General features: G+C 47.1%; 1 protein-coding gene across 1 annotated transcript in view; it reads right to left on the bottom strand.

The window, feature by feature from the left end:
- ABL1 (ABL proto-oncogene 1, non-receptor tyrosine kinase) overlaps positions 1-23,171 on the bottom strand; it is a 132,479-nt gene that overhangs the window by 60,963 nt on the left and 48,345 nt on the right. The gene's annotated exons all lie outside the window — the stretch shown is intronic.

Genomic DNA, 23,171 nt, shown 5'->3' with positions numbered 1-23,171 from the left:
AGCTGTTGTAACTTCCAGACGCCAGCTGTTGTCTGCCGCTCAGGGGTCGGGAAAGCCGGATGACACCTCCAGTAATAGGTGTAAGATAAAGCCGTGTATCCCACAATGGGAGGTGACACTTTGTAACAGTTGAAGAAAGTGCCAAAGACTGGGGAACATGGCCATAAAGGCTTAAAACAGTATTTACCAACCAGTATGCCTCCAGCTGTTGCAAGAATACAACTCCCAGCATGGTCAAAGACTGTCTGGGCATGCTGGCTATTGAAGTTTCTCAACCGGGGTGTCTCCAACTGATGCACAACTACAACTCCCAGCATGTCTAGACAGCCAAAGGCTGTCCATGCATACCGGGTGTTGCAATTTCCCAACCAGGGTGTCTCCAGCTGTGGAAAAACTACAACTTCCAGCATGCCCGGACAGCCTTTAGTTGTCTGGGCATGCTGAGAATTGTAGTTTCCCAACCAGGATGTCTCCAGCTGTTGCAAAACTACAACTCCCTGCATGCCCGGACAGCCAAAGCCTGTCCCAGACATGCTGGGTGCTGTAGTTTTGCAACAGCTGGAAACACCCTGGTTTGGAAACTGTAACTACCAGCATCCCCTGACAGACAAAGTAAGTGCCCCCCTTTTTGACTACACAAGCACAGGAGAGGTGCTATACGTTACCATCCCCGCGCTGGACCTGCTCCCAATTACAGCTCTGCAAGAATTTTTATCTGAATTCCTTAAATAACGTCATTGGGAACGACGCCAACAGCGAGACCTCATCCGCCTGTGGTGGAAGGAGCAGCAAATCAGGGGTTAAAACCGACATGTATGAGTCCTGTGCTTTACACTCATTCTGGTCATTACTGCAGAATTTAAACCAAAATCAGAAACCAAACTCTTTCCCCTGGCGTGATAGGAACAAACCCTCAGCTGAGACAAAGGCTGTCCGGGCATGCTGGGAGTTGTAGTTTTTCAACAGTTGGCGGTACCTTGATTGGGAAGCACTGCCTTACACCATTGTTCACCACTTCCTTTCTAGCCCCTAATAGATTGACAGTGAGCTGGAAGCCGAGCCCTGTTTCCACATCTTGTTCTGCACTGTGCATATAGAAACAGGGCTCGGCTTCTTCAGCCTTTGGTGTCTGGGCATGCTGGAGATGTAGTTTTGCAACAGCTGGAGGCACCCTGGTTGGGAAACTCTGCTGTACAGGGCGTATGTTAAACAGACGCAATATTGTGATATGAACAGCTCCTTAAAAGTAGCAGAACTTATGGAGACGCCCCCTGTAGGGAAGATGGATGTTGTAGAGGGGTATTAACACATTGGACCCTCAGTGGACTTTAGTCTAAGTCAGTGTTTCCCAACCAGGGTGCCTCCAGCTGTTGCAAAACTTCAGCTCCCGGCATGCCCAGACAGCCAAAGGCTGTCCGGGCATGCCGGGAGTTGAAGTTTTGCAACAGCTGGAGGCACCCTGGTTGGGAAACACTGGTCTAAGGTGCATGGTTGGGAAACACTGGTCTAAGGTGCATGGGCAGCTCAACCCATCCAATCTGTACATTACAGATTTAGGCCATCTTCTTTGAGAAGACGTCCCCCCTAGAAGACCACTTTTCCCTGCATTGTTAATTGCTCATCTCTGACAGGTTTCACTGTATCACTCTCATGTCATGAGATCCATTTTGATGGTATATTTAAGCTTTGACAGGTTCTTTTTGCCTTTCTTTGTACATTAGAGAACGGTACAACGCCCGCTCCATAATAAGCTGCGCCATGATGGGAATCATGTTTGGTTTTGCCAGCGTTTTGGTAATCGCTCAGGGATCCTGCGGCATTACATTTACACACAATTTGCTGGCCTTTAAAAGTCACCGCTTCTCCGCACTGCAGCAATAAAACGCCATTTAATTAACGTAAAAACTTCCTAGGCGTTTACATCGCTCCCCTGTGTCTGCGAGTGTGCAGCCGGATTAAAGATCCTCCAGTGTAATTAAATCTCCAGTCAGCGAATATCCTGCCAGAGATGGCGCCGCTGTCTGCTCCTCATCTTGTCATGTGCTCCAGCCCCTGATCCCAGTGTCCTGCAACCCCCCTACCTGAAAGTGGTACCCTGCTCCCCTCCTCAGCTTGTGTCCTGCTCCACTCCCTGCAGCTTGTGTCCTGCTCCACTCCCTGCAGCTTGTGTCCTGCTCCACTCCCTGCAGCTTGTGTCCTGCTCCACTCCCTGCAGCTTGTGTCCTGCTCCACTCCCTGCAGCTTGTGTCCTGCTCCACTCCCTGCAGCTTGTGTCCTGCTCCACTCCCTGCAGCTTGTGTCCTGCTCCACTCCCTGCAGCTTGTGTCCTGCTCCACTCCCTGCAGCTTGTGTCCTGCTCCACTCCCTGCAGCTTGTGTCCTGCTCCACTCCCTGCAGCTTGTGTCCTGCTCCACTCCCTGCAGCTTGTGTCCTGCTCCACTCCCTGCAGCTTGTGTCCTGCTCCACTCCCTGCAGCTTGTGTCCTGCTCCACTCCCTGCAGCTTGTGTCCTGCTCCACTCCCTGCAGCTTGGGTCCTACTCCACTCCCTGCAGCTTGGGTCCTACTCCACTCCTCAGCTTGTGTCCTACTCCACTCCCTGCAGCTTGTGTCCTGCTCCACTCCCTGCAGCTTGGGTCCTGCTCCACTCCCTGCAGCTTGTGTCCTACTCCACTCCTCAGCTTGTGTCCTACTCCACTCCTCAGCTTGTGTCCTACTCCACTCCTCAGCTTGTGTCCTACTCCACTCCTCAGCTTGGGTCCTACTCCAATCGTTAAAGTCTGTGTCTTGCTTTGGGCCCTCAGTTGGTGTCCTGCCCCGCTCCCTGCAGGCTGCACAGTTCAGGCGAGGTTCCCCTCGTGGCTCTGTTTGGGATGAGGCAGCTTTCTGGTATTCGCAGTATTAGGATACAGGACGATGAGGTCATCCCTTACTAAATGGTTTGGGGGGAGTAAGGGGATGCGGATGGTCTTCAGGAATGTCTAAATCATTCCAGGTCTGTAGGATACGACATGTCCGCTCAGGGGCCTGGCCTTCACCAGATGTAGCCTGCAGTCTGACACCATTAACCCATCCTACACCCCCGGCCCTTGACGCAAATTACCTTTCGATCTGTTTCTATCACAGCGCGCACATTTGTTAATACACAAAGACTCTACACAGGGCGAAACATCACACCGCTTCCATTTCCGCACATCCACCATTAACCAGAAAGCGGAATGATAGAGATTTGATTCTCCAGACACCACACAGCCTAATGCAATAATAGGGTGTCCGTACCCCATTGTCTATTACACGAATATCTGTACCAGTAAAAGGATTATAGGTGATATAACAGCATTCAAGAGCGGCGAACAAAAGCGGAAAAAGAGAAACCGCATGGAGAAAGAAAAAACACCCCAATAAAATACACAAAAAAAAGTTGTAATGGCCGCCTGTGGGATGTCCATAGAAATCCACAAAAGTCTGAGCGGCGCGTAATTACCGGCACATCTGTGAAACGCTAGGCCTGTAGACGAGGTAATTCGCACTTTCTGCGCCTACGGAAGCGAAGGAAGGTCACCGGGCTCAATGGCAAGATTACTTGATGGGTAACCTAACGACAAAACCGGGGTCGTCCGCCGTCAGTCACGCGAACAGCAAACACAAAGGGGAAAGATTTTGCTGTTTGTTGCGGTAATGTTACTACTGACAAGCGGCGCCATTAAAGTGACAGCGCTGGCATCTGCGTGAAGAGAAATTACCGGCAGTCACATCTCTGCGCCAATTATGGGAGATAATAAACTGCATCACTGGGTCTATTATGGGAAGTGCTTTTATCTTAGTCTATGTACGAGCATTATCAGGTATGCCGCTCAGGGCGTCGGGAAAGCTGGATGAAGCCTCCACAGACTGGGGAACACAGGCTTCAGGCAGTGTTTTCCAAATAGTGTGTCCCTGGCTATTACAAAACTACAACTCCCAGCATGCTCGGACAGCCAACGGCTGTCCGGGCACGCTGAGAGTTGTAGTTTTGCAACAGCTGGAGACACACTGTTTGGAAAACAGTGGCTGAAAACCAATATGGCCGCCGATACGGCTGAAATCTGCAACGTGACACAGTAATGGTCACACTCTATTCTAAAAGCGTTGCTTAACCGGCCACAAATGCCATTCAGGAGGGCTGGGAAAGCTGGGTGACAACATCAGTCTGGCCGTTTGTAATGTACATGGCACCGAGGCTGACATTAGCTAAAAGCCACTTAGTGACTTTTGGTTTCTGGGAAAGCTGAGTGACAACCTTACAAAGGGTACTCCGATATCCGGTAAGAAACAAAAATGACACAAGAGCCAATAACACTGTTTACACCTCTGCCCCAGTCCTAAAATAAACCAACAATGTTACTTGTATTGGGTTCTTAGCCCCGTACTTCCTGGTTGAGCAGTACTATACTTCCCACAATGCATTGCTTTCCCTCAGCTCTTCATCAGTCCCCCACCACCAATTCTGCCAGTTCCCCGCCCAGAGCTTCTGCAGAACATTTAATTCTACAGCAGACGATCACAAAATAAGGTTGCAGCACCTGCTATATTCATTCCCTGTCAGCTCCTCTGCCTGTGACATTGTTCAGCACAAGGCAGCATGCTGTAACCACACTTCATGCATTCCTAAATGTCCAATTAAATATATATATATGTGTGTGAATATGACAGGGTGATGGTGATGTAGCTATAGGGGCTGGTCAGGGGTGATGACATCACATAAGGGGAGGAGCTAGAGCTCAAAGACAAAACCCATCCATGACTCCTTAGACAACGTATAACCAGAGACGTAGGTTAATGGTAAGGGTACCACGTAAACCCCAATATTGTTCAATTACATCCAGCATTAACACAAAAACTAATATGAGGCCTAGTGTTCGGGATGTGCATAAAACTTAAAGGGGAGCTCCCACCATCCTATTTTTTTTCTGTCCCTCCCTATTGCACATCTATCCCTAACCCCCTCCCTGCTTTTAATTTTTATTTTTACTATATTAAAAATGCTTTTTGTCTGCCTGGCTGTGCGCTCACTACCAGCCAGACTTCCCCAGCAGGCACCACGTCACTGATGCCTGCTGGGGGGGGGGGACTTCCACCCTTAGTTCATCTACACAGGATGCCTCCAGCTGTTTCATCACTACAACTCCCAGCTTGCCCTGACATCTATTGGCTGTCAGGGCATGCTGGGAGTTGTAGTATTGAAACAGCTGGAGGCACCCTGTGTAGATAAACTATTAGTTACTGGAGGCACCCTGTGTAGATAAACTATTAGTTATATGCGGCGCTAGCCCGTCCCCTCCGGCAGGGAGTGAGCGCAGGCTGAAAGAGGACCGATGCCCGGCTGCATCAGTCCTTTTTCAGGCATGACGTCACCTAGTGGCCGGTTTTCAAATGTAAATTAAACAATTTTAATAAAAAAAAAAAAAATAATAAAAGTATATTAGAGATATGTTGTAGTACACAAGTACTACAACATATCAAAAAATAAAGTTGGTGACAGCGCCCATTTAACTTTTACTAAATATAGTTAAAATAGTTATAAATCATATTGTATGAATCATATTCAACAGAAAGAAACTGGTCCTTGGCAAGTATCCGTATACACAAAGCACTCACTGGGTTCTGCCGGGCCCAGCCAATCCAGTGGGGCCACATCCACCAGGACATAACTAATGTATGAAGTCAACGAACATCAGTATTCGCTAAGGGCGTATAAAAAATCTACCTCCAACACGTTTCTACCACACAATATTTGGGTGGCGTCATCAGGGGGGGGGGGGGGGGATTACAAAGATAAAGCACAAGGGACCATCATAATGTCATAATAAAAGTTTTGGTGGTGACCAACAGGACCTGTAAAGAAAGGCTGACCCCATTTATCCTGAAAGGGAAACCCTACAGAGTAGACCTTAGATGGTACAGTGTGCCTGTGGAGAAAATGCTTTCCCTATTGGTCGATCCACCATTCAATTGCCCGTGAACAATAATTCCTCTGTTTCCACGGTTATACTCACACCGTCACGGGGAGACACCTGCTCAACATGCAGGGAGCCGGAGTTGTCCAGCTCTCTCACTGAGTGCAGCGAGGTTCCAGCGTCTGACCTCCTCCTTAGAGAGCAGAAGGTAATAAGAGAGCCGGGGAGCTGCTGAGACAACACTACACAGACAATGAGAGAACTACACAACTTCCAGTCAGGAGAGATGAATGAGCCGAGGAGCTGCTAAGACACCATTAGATTGACAATGAGAGGGCTACACAAATTTTTGTCAGGATAGAGGGAGGAGCTGCTGAAACAACACCACAATGACAATGAAAGGGCTACACAACTTTCTGTCAGGAGACAAGGAGCTGCTGAGACAACTACACAACTTTTTCAGGCGAGGAGGTAAAGGAGCTAGGGAGCTGCTTGGGCAACAACAAACTGACAATGACAGGACTACACAACTTCATGTCAGAAGTGGGAGGAGTCAGGGAGCTGCTGGGACAACACTACACCTGCTCCTATAACGCCTACATAACTAGCTAAATTGGGCAATCAAGCAACTAGGACAGAGCTGCCTTTAGGATCTAAGGGAAAGCTGTGTGCCCAGTCATTACCCAGCTTTTCCTGGACCAGATATAACATGTATATGGGCATACAGAATCAGACATAAGACGATGATTCCTTATATTTTGCACGCAGTGACATGGACTCCAGGACGCCGTCCATCTGCCGCCATCGTTCTCCGGTGACATTTATGAGATTTGTAAAGTGGGTTTAATGTGCGTTATGGCGTCTCCGTGTACTGATGAGGAGCGGGCCGGGGAGCCATGTTATAGAGAGAGAAGGCCGCGGTGTGGAGCACAACACATCTGTGTAACGCGCCATTAATACCGCGCTACAGAGGGTAATCGTCTGTGCTGGACGCAGCCGCCGCGCGCTTTTTCCCTGGATCAGGATTTTTATGGTTAGCATTTTCACGTCTCCTGGTTTAGCGATCTGTACGGAGCCGTCATTAACACAAGGGGAACGCTGAGGCTTCTGGGAAGGAGATCACTAACTGGGACCAAGGAAGTGCGAGGGATCAGCGTGTATGATCAGCGTCTCTGCCCTGCAGCTGCCGGCGCCGCTGCTCACATAAATGTTCAGCTTTACAGTCCTGTACTGACCCTAAGACAAAACATGATTCTACTCTAATCACTCCTGAAGCTGCAGCACAGTTCTGGTTCTTGGTGCAGATCTGGATGTGACTGGAGCAAGTGATCAGTACCAGACCTGCGGAGAGAGGACACATTTCTTACACTTGTGATCTCCTGGGGTCAGGGATGATGGGAGTGATACATTGTAGGATAGGAGATTAGATTGTGATCTCCTGGGGTCAGGGATGATGGGAGTGATACATTGTATGTGATAGGAGATTAGATTGTGAGCTCCTGGGGTCAGGGATGATGGGAGTGATACATTGTGTGATAGGAGATTAGATTGTGAGCTCCTGGGGTCAGGGATGATGGGAGTGATACATTGTATGATAGGAGATTAGATTGTGATCTCCTGGGGTCAGGGATGATGGGAGTGATACATTGTATGATAGGAGATTAGATTGTGATCTCCTGGGGTCAGGGACGATGGGAGTGATACATTGTATGATAGGAGATTAGATTGTGATCTCCTGGGGGTCAGAGATGATGGGAGTGATACATTGTATGATAGGAGATTAGATTGTGATCTCCTGGGGTCAGGGATGATGGGAGTGATACATTGTATGATAGGAGATTAGATTGTGATCTCCTGGGGGTCAGAGATGATGGGAGTGATACATTGTATGTGATAGGAGATTAGATTGTGATCTCCTGGGGTCAGGGATGATGGGAGTGATACATTGTATGATAGGAGATTAGATTGTGATCTCCTGGGGTCAGGGATGATGGGAGTGATACATTGTATGATAGGAGATTAGATTGTGATCTCCTGGGGTCAGGGATGATGGGAGTGATACATTGTATGATAGGAGATTAGATTGTGATCTCCTGGGGTCAGGGATGATGGGAGTGATACATTGTATGATAGGAGATTAGATTGTGATCTCCTGGGGTCAGGGATGATGGGAGTGATACATTGTATGTGATAGGAGATTAGATTGTGAGCTCCTGGGGTCAGGGATGATGGGAGTGATACATTGGATGTGATAGGAGATTAGATTGTGAGCTCCTGGGGTCAGGGATGATGGGAGTGATACATTGTATGTGATAGGAGATTAGATTGTGATCTCCTGGGGTCAGGGATGATGGGAGTGATACATTGTATGATAGGAGATTAGATTGTGATCTCCTGGGGTCAGGGATGATGGGAGTGATACATTGTATGATAGGAGATTAGATTGTGAGCTCCTGGGGTCAGGGATGATGGGAGTGATACATTGTATGATAGGAGATTAGATTGTGAGCTCCTGGGGTCAGGGATGATGGGAGTGATACATTGTATGATAGGAGATTAGATTGTGAGCTCCTGGGGTCAGGGATGATGGGAGTGATACATTGTATGATAGGAGATTAGATTGTGAGCTCCTGGGGTCAGGGATGATGGGAGTGATACATTGTATGTGATAGGAGATTAGATTGTGAGCTCCTGGGGTCAGGGATGATGGGAGTGATTCTTACACATACATTATTTAGTAATTCTATGGTTTATACAATGTGACAGGACTCAGGGTCAGATAATAATTAGGAAACAGGAACCTCACAATCCGTCTGGTGAATTATTCGCCTGCAAAATGAAATTACAAATCTGCTGACTGAGCGAGCGCTGCCGGGGCGAATGTGCTGCAGAAAGAAGCCGGCCGTACGAATAGTCTGTGACCGGTCAACATTGTGATCACGTGATTCTGAGGAGACCCCCACAATGTGTTTACATAGGAGGTCACCCCAGTAATCTTCGGGGTACACAGGGCTGGAGGGGTGCCCGTCCTCACCGCACAATGACCCCTAACACTACAGCCACATTGTCGTCTGCACTAGATGGTTTATATCCCATTGTGCACTAGTTTACAGATCTAAACTGCTGGGTAAATAATGGAGGAAAACTTCCACACTACAGGGTATAAAAGATTGTGGGTACAAGAAGGCGCTGCCAGGAATATACAGGGTATATAGGATTGTGGGTACAAGAAGGCGCTGCCATGATCATACAGGGTATAAAAGATTGTGGGTACAAGAAGGCGCTGCAAGGATCATACAGGGTATAAAAGATTGTGGGTACAAGAAGGCGCTGCCAGGATCATACAGGGTATATAGGATTGTGGGTACAAGAAGGCGCTGCCAGGATCATACAGGGTATAAAAGATTGTGGGTACAAGAAGGCGCTGCCAGGATCATACAGGGTATATAGGATTGTGGGTACAAGAAGGCGCTGCCAGGAATATACAGGGTATAAAAGATTGTGGGTACAAGAAGGCGCTGCCAGGATCATACAGGGTATAAAAGATTGTGGGTACAAGAAGGCGCTGCCAGGATCATACAGGGTATATAGGATTGTGGGTACAAGAAGGCGCTGCCAGGATCATACAGGGTATAAAAGATTGTGGGTACAAGAAGGCGCTGCCAGCATCATACAGGGTATATAGGATTGTGGGTACAAGAAGGCGCTGCCAGGATCATACAGGGTATATAGGATTGTGGGTACAAGAAGGTGCTGCCAGGATCATACAGGGTATATTGGATTGTGGGTACAAGAAGGTGCTGCCAGGATCATACAGGGTATATTGGATTGTGGGTACAAGAAGGCGCTGCCAGGATCATACAGGGTATAAAAGATTGTGGGTACAAGAAGGCGCTGCCAGGATCATACAGGGTATATAGGATTGTGGGTACAAGAAGGCGCTGCCAGGATCATACAGAGTATAAAAGATTGTGGGTACAAGAAGGCGCTGCCAGGATCATACAGGGTATATAGGATTGTGGGTACAAGAAGGCGCTGCCAGGATCATACAGAGTATAAAAGATTGTGGGTACAAGAAGGCGCTGCCAGGATCATACAGAGTATATAGGATTGTGGGTACAAGAAGGCGCTGCCAGGATCATACAGGGTATATTGGATTGTGGGTACAAGAAGGCGCTGCCAGGAATATACAGGGTATAAAAGATTGTGGGTACAAGAAGGCGCTGCCAGGATCATATAAAATAAAGGGGATTGTGGGTACAAGAAGGCGCTGCCAGGAATATACAGGGTATAAAAGATTGTGGGTACAAGAAGGCGCTGCCAGGATCATACAGGGTATAAAAGATTGTGGGTACAAGAAGGCGCTGCCAGGATCATACAGGGTATAAAAGATTGTGGAGACAAGAAGGCGCTGCCAGGATCATAAAGGGTAAAGGAGATTGTGGGTACAAGAAGGCGCTGCCAGGATTATACAGGGTATAAAAGATTGTGGATACAAGAAGGCGCTGCCAGGATCATATAAAATAAAGGGGATTGTCGGTACAAGGAAGCGCTGCCAGGATCATACAGGGTATAGGAGATTTTGGTAGAAGAAGGCGCTGCCAGGATCTGGTGGTAAAGGATTGAGGACCTGAGGGGCGGAGCTTAATAGTGAAAGATTTCGCCCCCGAAGAGCCTGCACAAGACCGTACACCAGTGTTTCACAACTAGTGTCCTTCAAGCTGGTGCAAAACTACAACTCCAAGCATGCCAACAGCTATCGGGGCATCCGTGTAGTCATAGTTTTGCCACAGCAGGAGGCACCCTGGTTGGGAAACCACTGCAGTACACAGTGCATCAGGTTTAGTTTCCAGAGCCTGTAGACGTTCCATACCGCTGCTACATTCACTTTAATTCATATCTTCTCGATAAGGAATCGTAAATAAGCGCCGCTTCTGATAATAAACACATGAGCGCTCGCCTGGGGGCCCTAAAATTAGCCGTATAATCTGTAAGTGGCTGCGGAGCCTGGACGATCCCAAGAACATCACAAATAATAAATGAAATGGTTACCGCTCATTCTTATTTAATCCCGCGTTGTGGCGGCGGACGTGATGCAGCCGGCGGTGCTAATAATCAGCCGGACGATACTTCAAGGAAATTTAGGAGGAGGGATCAGTGCCGGTCAGTCATGTAAATTATAGATCAGGAGTGAGCAGCCGAGGTAATGAGGGGGGCGCCAAACCCACCGCCGCCGGGAGAGCGAGAAATTGTATTAGGGGAATAAATGCTAAGGAGGTCAAATCACAGGATAAGTAATGTAAGTACACGGTGACCCCACCAGCAGAATAGTGAGTACAGCTCTGGAGTATAATACAGGATATAACTGAGGATCAGTACAGGATAAGTAATGTAATGTATATACAAAGTGACCTCACCAGCAGAATAGTGAGTACAGCTCTGGAGTATAATACAGGATATAACTCAGGATCAGTACAGGATAAGTAATGTAATGTATGTACACAGTGATCTCACCAGCAGAATAGTGAGTACAGTTCTGGAGTATAATACAGGATATAACTCAGGATCAGTACAGGATAAGTAATGTAATGTATGTACACAGTGACCTCACCAGCAGAATAGTGAGTACAGCTGTGGAGTATAATACAGAATATAATTCAGGATCAGTACAGGATAAGTAATGTATGTACACAGTGATCTCACCAGCAGAATAGTGAGTACAGCTCTGGAGTATAATACAGAATATAACTCAGGATCAGTACAGGATAAGTAATGTAATGTATGTACACAGTGACCTCACCAGCAGAATAGTGAGTGCAGCTCTGGAGTATAATACAGGATATAACTCAGGATCAGTACAGGATAAGTAATGTAATGTATGTACACAGTGATCTCACCAGCAGAATAGTGAGTACAGCTCTGGAGTATAATACAGGATATAACTCAGGATCAGTACAGGATAAGTAATGTAATGTATGTACACAGTGATCTCACCAGCAGAATAGTGAGTACAGTTCTGGAGTATAATACAGGATATAACTCAGGATCAGTACAGGATAAGTAATGTAATGTATGTACACAGTGACCTGACCAACAGAATAGTGAGTACAGCTCTGGGGTATAATACAGGATATAACTCAGGATCAGTACAGGATAAGTAATGTAATGTATGTACACAGTGACCCCACCAGCAGAATAGTGAGTACAGCTCTGGAGTATAATACAGAATATAACTCAGGATCAGTACAGGATAAGTAATGTAATGTATGTACACAGTGACCTCACCAGCAGAATAGTGAGTACAGCTGTGGAGTATAATACAGAATATAACTCAGGATCAGTACAGGATAAGTAATGTAATGTATGTACACAGTGATCTCACCAGCAGAATAGTGAGTACAGCTCTGGAGTATAATACAGGATATAACTCAGGATCAGTACAGGATAAGTAATGTAATGTATGTACACAGTGATCTCACCAGCAGAATAGTGAGTACAGTTCTGGAGTATAATACAGGATATAACTCAGGATCAGTACAGGATAAGTAATGTAATGTATGTACACAGTGACCTCACCAGCAGAATAGTGAGTACAGCTCTGGGGTATAATACAGGATATAACTCAGGATCAGTACAGGATAAGTAATGTAATGTATGTACACAGTGACCCCACCAGCAGAATAGTGAGTACAGCTCTGGAGTATAATACAGGATATAACTCAGGATCAGTACAGGATAAGTAATGTAATGTATGTACACAGTGACCTCACCAGCAGAATAGTGAGTACAGCTCTGGAGTATAATACAGGATATAACTCAGGATCAGTACAGGATAAGTAATGTAATGTATGTACACAGTGACCCCACCAGCAGAATAGTGAGTACAGCTCTGGAGTATAATACAGGATATAACTCAGGATCAGTACAGGATAAGTAATGTAATGTATGTACACAGTGATCTCACCAGCAGAATAGTGAGTACAGCTCTGGGGTATAATACAGGATATAACTCAGGATCAGTACAGGATAAGTAATGTATGTACACAGTGATCTCGCCAGCAGAATAGTGAGTGCAGCCTGTGGAGCGTTCTTCCATGGGATGATAAATAGTACAGAAGCCTCCCTGAGTGACAGCATTTAGGCCTACTGGCCCTTTAAAAGACCCTGAAGGTCAGGAGGCAGGAGAGTGAATGGCGCGCTCCTGTCAGTGCGGCCTCTATCAGCGCGGTGGGTCGGTGCGGGGTCTGACTGCTCACTTTACACATTTCATAGTCCAATCCGATGACAATAAGTTGATTTTCAATTCTGCGAGCGCTATCGGCAGGGTCAGGAGCCAGTGCCTGGGGAGCGGGCGGTAAACAAATCAATTTACATGTAGACAGAATGGGGAGCTAATGTGCGCGGCGAGGCTCCCCGAGGCGTTTAATTTACTCTGACAACGGCAATGAAATTCTTGGTGTAATAGCATTACACAGCTAATCTATTCCGACTCTCACAGAGACTGCAAGATCTGCAAAGACAATCCACTTACTGGGGGGGGGGAAACGGCTCGAAATGAGGAGGACGCCCAGGTGCCGAGCCTGTCACTGCCACCGCCAGGTACGGACGACGACCCATCAATCTGAACGCAGCTCCTGGTCATGACACCGGCCGCCAGAACACGGCACTGGCTGTAGAGGGCGCTGGCGGCTCATAGGCAAGAGCGCCCTGCGGGGGTATAGGACTGTATAGGACTGCTGAGCCCGGCACGTAACCTATAAGCGACTATTATCAGAAAAGTCCAAGAAAGTGCAAACAAAGCAGGAAAATGACCATTATATGGATATACCGTATTTTTCACCGTATAAGACGCACTTTTTCTCCCCCAAAACTGGGGGGGGGGAAAGTTGGTGCGTCTTATGCGGCAAATACACATTAAAACCCTGTCCTATCGCGGCGGTCCCTGCGGCCATCAACGGCCGGGACCCGCGGCTAATACAGGACATCGCCAATCGTGGTGATGCCCTGTATTAACCCTTCAGATGCGGCGGTCAAAGCTGACCGCCGCGTCTGAAGCGAAAGTGAAACTAACCCGGCTGCTCAGTCGGGCTGTTCGGGACCGCGGCGGTGAAATCGCGGCGTCCCGAACAGCTTACAGGACACCGGGAGGGACCTTACCTGCCTCCTCGGTGTCTGCTCCGTGCCGGGATCCCCTGCATGGCCGGCGCTCTCCGTCGTCATCACGTCGTCGCGCACGCCGTCCCGTCATCCAATAGGAGCAGCGTGCGGAGCGACGTGATGGCGGCGATGTAGAGCGAGGATCCCGGGCAGCAGAGACGTTCCTGAGTGACGGGGACACCCCGGGGACGTGGAGACAGCGATGGAGGGCGAGATCCAGGGCAGCGGTGACGGTCCGGAGCGGCGGGGACACGTGAGTCCTGGCATGCCCGGACAGCCAATGGCTGTCCGGGCATGCTGGGAGTTGTAGTTTTGCAACATCTGGAGGTCCGCAGGTTGAAGATCAATGTCCTATACTTTACATTGTATTTGGTTCAGAATTTTTTATTTTCTCGATTTTCCTCCTTTACAATTGGGTGCGTCTTATATGGCGAAAAATACGGTAACCTGCAGTGTAAAGTACGGAGGATTTCATTTTAGGTTGATCCAACTACATTCAAGGTATTTATCATTTGTATCTAATTTTAAATATTTTTATTTATATATATATATATCATTATTATTTTTTGTTTTTAAATCCTTTCCAATTTTGCAACCTTTTCATTATGTCAAGAACAAATATTAATACCCCCAAATATTGTCGGCGCAATTTTCCAAATAACTTTTTTTTTTTTTTTCTGCCACCCATTGCGAGCAGCGCGACTGCATAAAAACTTTGCAACATTTTAATAAGTCGGAAATAAAATATACATATAGGTAAAGCCCCCCCCCCCCCCCTCCATAATAAAGCGTTTCCCAACCGGGATGCCTCCAGCTGTTGCAAAAACTACAACTCCCAGCATGCCCGGACAGCCAAAGGCTGTCCGGGCATGCTGGGAGTTGTAGTTTTTGCAAGAGCTGGAGGCACCCACGGTCGAGAAACACTGCCACAATATCTGGAAAATAGGTGGGCGGGCATAAAATTATGATACGCTGAAGTAAAGATGGGAGAGTAAAAAAAAAAAAAATTTGCGCAAAATATGCCAAAAATATAGGTGCAATGATAAATACCGCCATATACTCTGTACAGGAGGGTCAGGAAGCAACTTAAGTTACACGATTACCGGGCCCAATACAGGAATCACGTAAGGTCTCAGCGATTGTATCCAAAACCACGCCACGGAGTACCCCTTAAAAAAAAAAAAAAAAAAAAACACCAAAAACAAGGGAGAAAAAAAAGCCTCCGTTTATTTGTTATTTTTATCTCCCTATTCACTACCAGCTAAGGCTGCGCTCACACGGCCGTCTAGATCCGTCCCGTCAAAAAGAAAAGCGGACTTAAAAAAAAAACGAACAATAACGGATGCAAACGGATGTTATCTGTTTGGATCCGGTGTTGTTCAGTTAATAAACCATTAAAAAAAAAAAAAAAGTTTTTTTTTGTTCTGAGCATGCTCAGAAGTAAAAACGGATCAAAAAAAATGAATTGAAAAAACATTAAAGGCTCATCCGTTTTCCATAGACATCAATGTTACATTTCTTCCGTTTTTTTGACTGAAGAAAAAATACCGCATGTGCTGTTTTTTCTGCCGTCAAAAAAAACAGAAACAAGTGCAGACGGGTACAAATGGATGTAAACGGATTGTAAATAAAATCCCATTGACATGAGTGGGATTTTTTTAAAACTGTTTTTCATCCGTTTGCAGCCTGCAAGAGCGGAACCGAAATGGGGATTAAAAAAATAACGGGGACAGACGGCCGTGTGAACGCACCCCAACAACTGGACACAAAAATACAAAAGGAAAAGTACATGCAACAAATATGTATACATATATATTTTTTTTTAGCCTTAATGCGTTCCTCTCATGATCTTGTTACATTTTATAATCCCCCTGGTCACGGCCCCCATCATGATAAACCACCCCCAATTATAATCCCCCCCCCCGCCTTTATTTTTATTATTATTTTAGTTTTCTACCGTGATATTGTTCTGTATTTTCTGTTCAGTCAGATTCACAGACTGGGAAGGGGCGTTCCCCAGCAGGCGTGACATCATCTGAAGCCATACAGGGGAGAACTTCCTCCCTCACTCTGCTACACACAGACCAGAGCAGTTCAGTGTGAGATGAGCTATGATTGGCTAAGGCTGCAGACACCCCCCCCCCCCCCCCCCCCCCTCAGCACTCCAGACTGCATTTTCTGATTTTGGAGTCCAACGTCTGTGCAAGAGATGGGGGGGGGGAAATGTGCTCTGGACAAGTAGGGAGACACCTAGTGGCAACTTTTTTAAACACAAATAAAACATAGAAAACTAAATTTTTTTAAAGAAAGTACATTAGAAAGATTTTTATTTACCAGAAGGAGTGCAATAGCAAAAATTAGAGTGCCCCTTTAAAGTGACTCTCTGGACTTGAAACCCATCTTCTTCCTTATACCCCAGTGTTTCCCCAACTAGTAAGCATCCAGTTGCTGCCAGTGCTGTGGAGCCGGAGTCGGACGAAATTTTGGGTACCTGGAGTCGGAGTCGGCAAATAATGCACCGACTACGACTCCTACTAAATTTAGATTGGAATTTTAAAAAAGGCAAGTTTAAATGTCCCAATTCACAAAGAGTTATAATGAATGACTTCTCTACTGTAAGAATAAATGCCAATGCATGAAGTTCTTTTAAGCAATAGTGGTAAAGATGAGCGAACTTACAGTAAATTCGATTCGTCACGAACTTCTCAGCTCGGCGGTTGATGACTTTTCCTGCATAAATGAGTTCAGCTTTCAGGTGCTCCCGTGGGCTGGAAAAAGTGGATACAGTCCTAGGAGACTCTTTCCTAGGACTGTATCCACCTTTTACAACCCACCGGAGCACCGGAAAGCTGAACTAATTTATGCAGGAAAAGTCATCAACTGCCGAACCGAGAAGTTCGTGACGAATCGAATTTACTGTAAGTTCGCTCATCTCTAATCACCAGCACTGGGGGCACACCTGCATAATGGTTACTGATGCCTTACACAATTCCCATCTACAACACTGTTCATCCTGTGCCTCCTGGTTCACGAACGCCATGAGTATTAACCCCTGACTCAAGTGTATATGCCATTCAGGGTGTATGAAAAGCTGAGCTACAGCCCACACAATGTTCCTCTGCTGGCTGCTCATGGATTGATATTTGCAGGTGTAACGTGTAGATCTCTTTAATGATACGATATTGCGCTGCGGTAACAATGGTCCTGGATGCCGCCTCCTCCGTGTCCCCCCCAAGTATAAAGAAGAATAACTTCAGCTCAGGATCTCGGTTTCCCACTTAAAATTAATTGCAGCAGAGCCGGCTCGGTGCAGGAGGGCAGCAGAGCGGCGGTGACAGCCATCGTTTTGCGTCCGCGTTCCGCCAGAACAATGCTTTACAGATGTCTTTGTGAGGCTGCGATATATAAATCCGGAACGTCTGCACCTCGGGGAGACATCGCGCCTGAGCTATCCTGGAGTCGGAGCTTTTATTTTCTCTATTAATTCTATTTATAAACGCGGCTCGCACAGGAAGTGGCGCGGCGGAGCGCTTCATCCAGGTGACTGACTGACCGAGCGCTGCTATGGGGGATCCCGTGCTGCATGGGGAACATCACAGACAAGGAGATATTTTAGGGATTTGTAGATCAGATCCGCGTCAATTGTGTCGGAAAACCGTCCTACATGCAGTGGTCGTTGAACTACGGCCCTTCAGATGTTGCAAAACTACAACTCCCAGCATGCCCAGACAACCACTGGCTGCAACAGCATCATCTAGAAATGTGTTCCCTAACATGTGGCTTTACAGCGGTCGTAAAACTACAACTTCCAGCATGCCCGGACAAACTGTGGCTGCAATGGCATCATCTCAGTGTGCAACAACTTGTGGTTCTCCAGCTGTTGCAAAACTACAACTCCCAGCATGCCCGGACAGCCGTTGGCTGTCCGGGCATGCTGGGAGTTGTAGTTTTGCAATAGCTGGAGGCAAACTGTTTAGGATATACTGGTCTAGGCTGTCCGGGCATGCTGGGAGTTATAGTTTTGCAACAGCTGGAGGAACACTTTATGGGAAACACTGGTCTAGGCTGTCCGGGCATGCTGGGAGTTGTAGTTTTGAAACAACTAGGAGGTCCAAAGTTTGGAAAGCACTGGTCTAGGCTGTCTAGGAATGCTGGGAGTTGTAGTTTTGCAACAGCTGGAGGCACACTGTTTAGGAAAGACTGGTCTAGGCTGTCTGGGCATGCTGGGAGTTTTAGTTTTGCAACAGCTGGAGGCACACTGTTTAGGAAAGACTGGTCTAGGCTGTCCGGGCATGCTGGGAGTTGTAGTTTTTGCAACAGCTGGAGGCACAATTTATGGGAAACACTGGTCTAGGCTGTCCGGGCATGCTGGGAGTTGTAGTTTTGTGACAACTAGGAGGTCCAAAGTTTGGAAAGCACAGGTCTAAGCTGTCTGGGAATGCTGGGAGTTGTAGTTTTGCAACAGCTGGAGGCACACTGTTTAGGAAAGACTGGTCTAGGCTGTCTGGGCATGCTGGGAGTTGTAGTTTTGCAACAGCTGGAGGCACACCGTTTAGGAAAGACTGGTCTAGGCTGTCCGGGCATGCTGGGAGTTGTAGTTTTGTGACAACTAGGAGGTCCAAAGTTTGGAAAGCACTGGTCTAGGCTGTATGGGAATGCTGGGAGTTGTAGTTTAGCACCATCTGTTTGGAGACCACACGTAAACCAGTGCGCATTTTAAGGGCACGTTCAAACGTATCCCATCCGCCCGGTTTTGAAGCTGCAGATTTCAGTATGTCAGATCCAAAATCAGATGTTGTGATCCAAACCGATCCCAAAACTACAACTCCCAGCATACATATTAGAGAAGTGTTCCTCAACCTGTGATTCTCCAGCTGTTGCCAAAACTACAAGCCCCACCATGCACTGAGAAGCTGGAGTGCACTGTTCCAATGTGTATTGGGGGTTGGGGGGGGTGGAGGAGTAACTGCATGATGGGAGTTGTATTTCTGCTAACAACTTGAGAGTCACAGGTTGGGGAATACTGGCCTAATGAGTATGGGTGTAAGGGCATGCTGGGAGTTGTAGTTTTGAGACGGCTGCAGGTTATGAATCACTTTTACAGGACGTCATTTCATAAGAAATGATTCTCCCCATCAATAGGCCCCGAACCGCGTTGGCGCAGAGTCCAGTAAATGAACATTACGGAGGCTTCGCGTCTGACTCGTCTGGTTCGCCTGCGTGCGATGACGATATCACCTTGGGTATCGGTGAGGAGAGCGGCGGAGCGGGCGGCTTTACATTCCCGACTTTAATGTTTTGTTTGTCTTTGACGCCTTCTAAATTATTTACCATTTACCGATAAAGATGGGTTAACCCTCTGCTGACTGGAGAGCGCTGGATTCTACCGCAGACTAGGCGGCAGGGGGCATTGACGGCGGTGGTGATGGGGTTACTCTCCCTCCCTGTTCCCGGGGCCTACCTTAATGTTTACACACCTGAAGTCTTCGGTAAACAAACCGCCAGCCAACGCTGAAATAACGCGGCCCGGGAGAGCGAAGTATACCCCCCCACGTTAATCTCATACATGGGCTAATCTGCGCTGGGCATCCTCCAGGAGGCGGCATTTATATACAATCTCCTTATGCCAAGAGCCGCTGCCTCTATCTGTGGTGATGGATCGGAGGGGGGGAGGGGGGTGTTTGGCTTTTATGCCGCAGAAATAATAATAATTCAAGCTGGCAGCGGGCACCTGGCGGCACAGATCATACCACCGCAAACTCCTGGGTTATCTCAATGCTAAGACATCATATACAGTTAAAGGGGTACTCCACTGGAAAACATTTTATTTTTTAAATCAACTGGTGCCAGAAAGTTAAACAGATTTGTAAATTATTTCTATTAAAAAAATCTTAATCCTTCCAGAACTTAGCAGCTGCTGATATGATCCAGAGGAAATTATTTTCTTTTTGAATTTCGTTTCTGTCTGACCACAATGCTCTCTGCTGACACCTCTGTCCATGTCAGGAACTGTCCAGAGCAGGAGAGGTTTGCTATGGGGATTTGCTCCTACTCTGGACAGTTCCTGACATGGGACATCGAGGTGTCAGCAGAGAGCACTGTGGTCAGACAGAAAGGAAATTCAAAAAGGAAAGAACTTCCTGTGGATCATACAGCAGCTGATAAGTACTGGAAGGATTAAGATTTATTTAATAGAAGTAATTTACAAATCTGTTTAACTTTCTGGCACAAGTTGATAAAAAATAAAAGGAAAAAAAAATAAATGTTTTCCACCGAAGTACCCCTTTAAGGGTGCAAGGGGGCTGCATACCACCAAGAAGCCCCAGAAACATCAATAGTAAAACTATTTAGCGCAGTGTTTCCCAAACTGTGTGCCTCCAGCTGTTGCAAAACTACCACTCCCAGCATGCAGGCTTGGCCAACGGCTGTTTGGGCTTTTTGGGAGTTGTAGTTCTTGCAACAGCAGCAGACACTTTGGTTGGGAAACCAAACTGCTCGAGAGTGTCTAAACTTCTCAGATATTGCAAAACTACAACTCCCAGCATGCACGGACACCCCAGACCGGGGTCTCCAAACTGTGGACCTCCTAGATACTACAAAACTAAAATAACTACACAGTTTAGAGAGCAATGGGCATGCTGGGAGTTGTAGTTTTGCAATATCTGTGAGGTTCTCAGTTTGGAGACCACTGCGTCCTGGCTGTCTGCACATGCTGGGAGTTGTAGTTTGGCAATATCTTGGAGGACCATAGTTTGGACTATGGTAAATACTACAAACTACAACTCCCAGCAAGCCTGGACAGCCGTTGGCTGTCCGGGCATGCTGGGAGTTGTAGTATTGCAACAGCTGGAGGCACCCTGGTTGGGAAACACTGATATAAATGTTAGTATATGACATCTGGGCTGGGAGATGACTACAGAGTGGGATTCTCCTTTCATCTGGTGGTCCGCACTCTGCAGACAATAGGGCGGGGGGGGCAGCCCCTTGTATATTACCATGGACACTGTACACACACAACACCACAAAGGGCGATGTATATGATGCGCAGTCATCTGCGGAATGTGCCGGAGCGCAGGCAGAGCCTCCGGGGGTCCTGAGAAACAGAGAGCAGCTGAGACTCCGCACCCACAGCCGTGCGCCAGGACATAGGCCGCCATTGTTCTGCCGACTCATAACTGAGCAATCCCCACAATAATCACCCGAATCGCGGCCATCTGCGACTGATCCAGAGCCGCGCAGACCCGCCTGACTGGTCAGGTTACAGCAGAGGGCGATGATACAGGACAAGGAACGGTCAGGAGTAGAGAGAAGACGTCTACGAGTTTCTTACAGAAATGGTCATTCTTATATATTTGTTTGCTGTAAATACTTTAAAGGGGTACTCCGGTGGAAAACTTTTTTTTTTAATCAACTGGTGCCAGAAAGTTAAACAGATTTGAAAATCACTTCTATTAAAAAAAACTTAATCCTTCCAGTACTTTTTAGGGGCTGTATACTATAGAGAAATAAAAAAAAAATTGCATTTCCTGTGATGTCCTGACCACAGTGCTCTCTGCTGACCTCTGCTGTCCATTTTAGGAACTGTCCAGAGCAGGAGAAAATCCCTATAGCAAACATATGCTGCTCTGGACAGTTCCTAAAATGGACAGCAGAGGTCAGCAGAGAGCACTGTGGTCAGGACATCAGAGGAAATGCAATTTTTTGGGGGATTTCTCTTTAGTATACAGCCCCTAAAAAGTACTGAGCTGCTGCAGAACATCTCATTTCACAGCAGTCTATTGCACAGTGGGGCTGCAGCACCTGCTATAGTCATTCCCTGTCTGCTCCTCTGCCTGACACAATACTCAGCACAAGGCAGCTCCTGTAACCACACCTCATTCTTCCCTAAATGTCCTAATAAAGATATTTATGCATATAACAGGGAGATGATGATGTAGGCTGGAGGAGCGTGGTTAGAGGTGATGACATCACTAAGGGGTGGGGCTAGACAAGATCCAGCCACGGCTGCTGAGACGCAGACGATGATGGAAGAGAGAGCTTGAGGAGCCAGGGAGCTGCTGAGACAAAACTATACTGACAATGAAAGGACAGCACAACTTCCTGTCAGAGAGGGTGGAGTCTGGGAGCTACTGAGACAACACTTTCCTGTCCTGACTACACAACTTCCTGTCAGGGGTTAATCACCAAAAACATGCTGAAGCCAGTACAATTAGTAATAACACTATATTACTCCAAATGATAGGTGAAGATGCTTGATGGCGGGGGTTCCCCAGCTGGCACCCCCGCGATCTCCATGCAACACCCGGCCTTCGTTTAGATGCTGGATGCGGGCGGCAGGAGCGTGGTGGCCCCCTCCCATAGTCTTGCATTGAGGGGGCGTACTGTGATGTCATGAGGGGTGCGGCTGTGACATCACGACCCCCGTCAAGCGCTCCAAGCATTTGGAACAAAATGTTCCGAACTCTGGATCAGTCGCGTACCCCTTTAATGCTTGCAGCCTAGGCAGTTTTTCTTGGTTTTTTATAACCCCTTTAAATACAATTTTCAGATACTGCAGTATAGTTACCCCTTTAAGTAGATACAATTGTATTAAGTTTTACAAAAGGATTTAGACTGCAGACTGATACACTGTAGCAAACTAAGCTCTGTGTCAGCTGAATCCAGTTCTGACAACGCTCTGCAAGCTAAACACATCCACTGCACAAATATATCTGGCCGTTTGTTACAATGTATCAGTCTTGGCTGTTTGGCTGACATAGTCCTTGTCTGGACGCCACATTTCAGCTCCGCACAGGGTTTTCTTCTACCCATCGTAAACACTTGTTCTCATTCACTGACAGCAAACGTCTTATGTCTGAAGAGATACAAAAATGTTTATTGTAAAATGAGGGAACTTTATACACAGCGATTATTCACACGATATAACCCACAGGATGCGTTATGATACGTAGGGGGGGCTCTCGGCATTACAGGGGTGTTGGCATCTGATCCCCAGACATGGCAGAGATGTGCAGATCTTTGTTGGTCGATGCGGAGCTATAACCGAGCAGACAGTATACAGATATACGAGCCGTGTACAC

This window comes from Hyla sarda, chromosome 9 (assembly GCF_029499605.1).
Source record: "Hyla sarda isolate aHylSar1 chromosome 9, aHylSar1.hap1, whole genome shotgun sequence".
Classification (NCBI taxonomy): domain Eukaryota; kingdom Metazoa; phylum Chordata; class Amphibia; order Anura; family Hylidae; genus Hyla; species Hyla sarda.
This window is presented reverse-complemented; position numbering and strand designations above follow the sequence as displayed.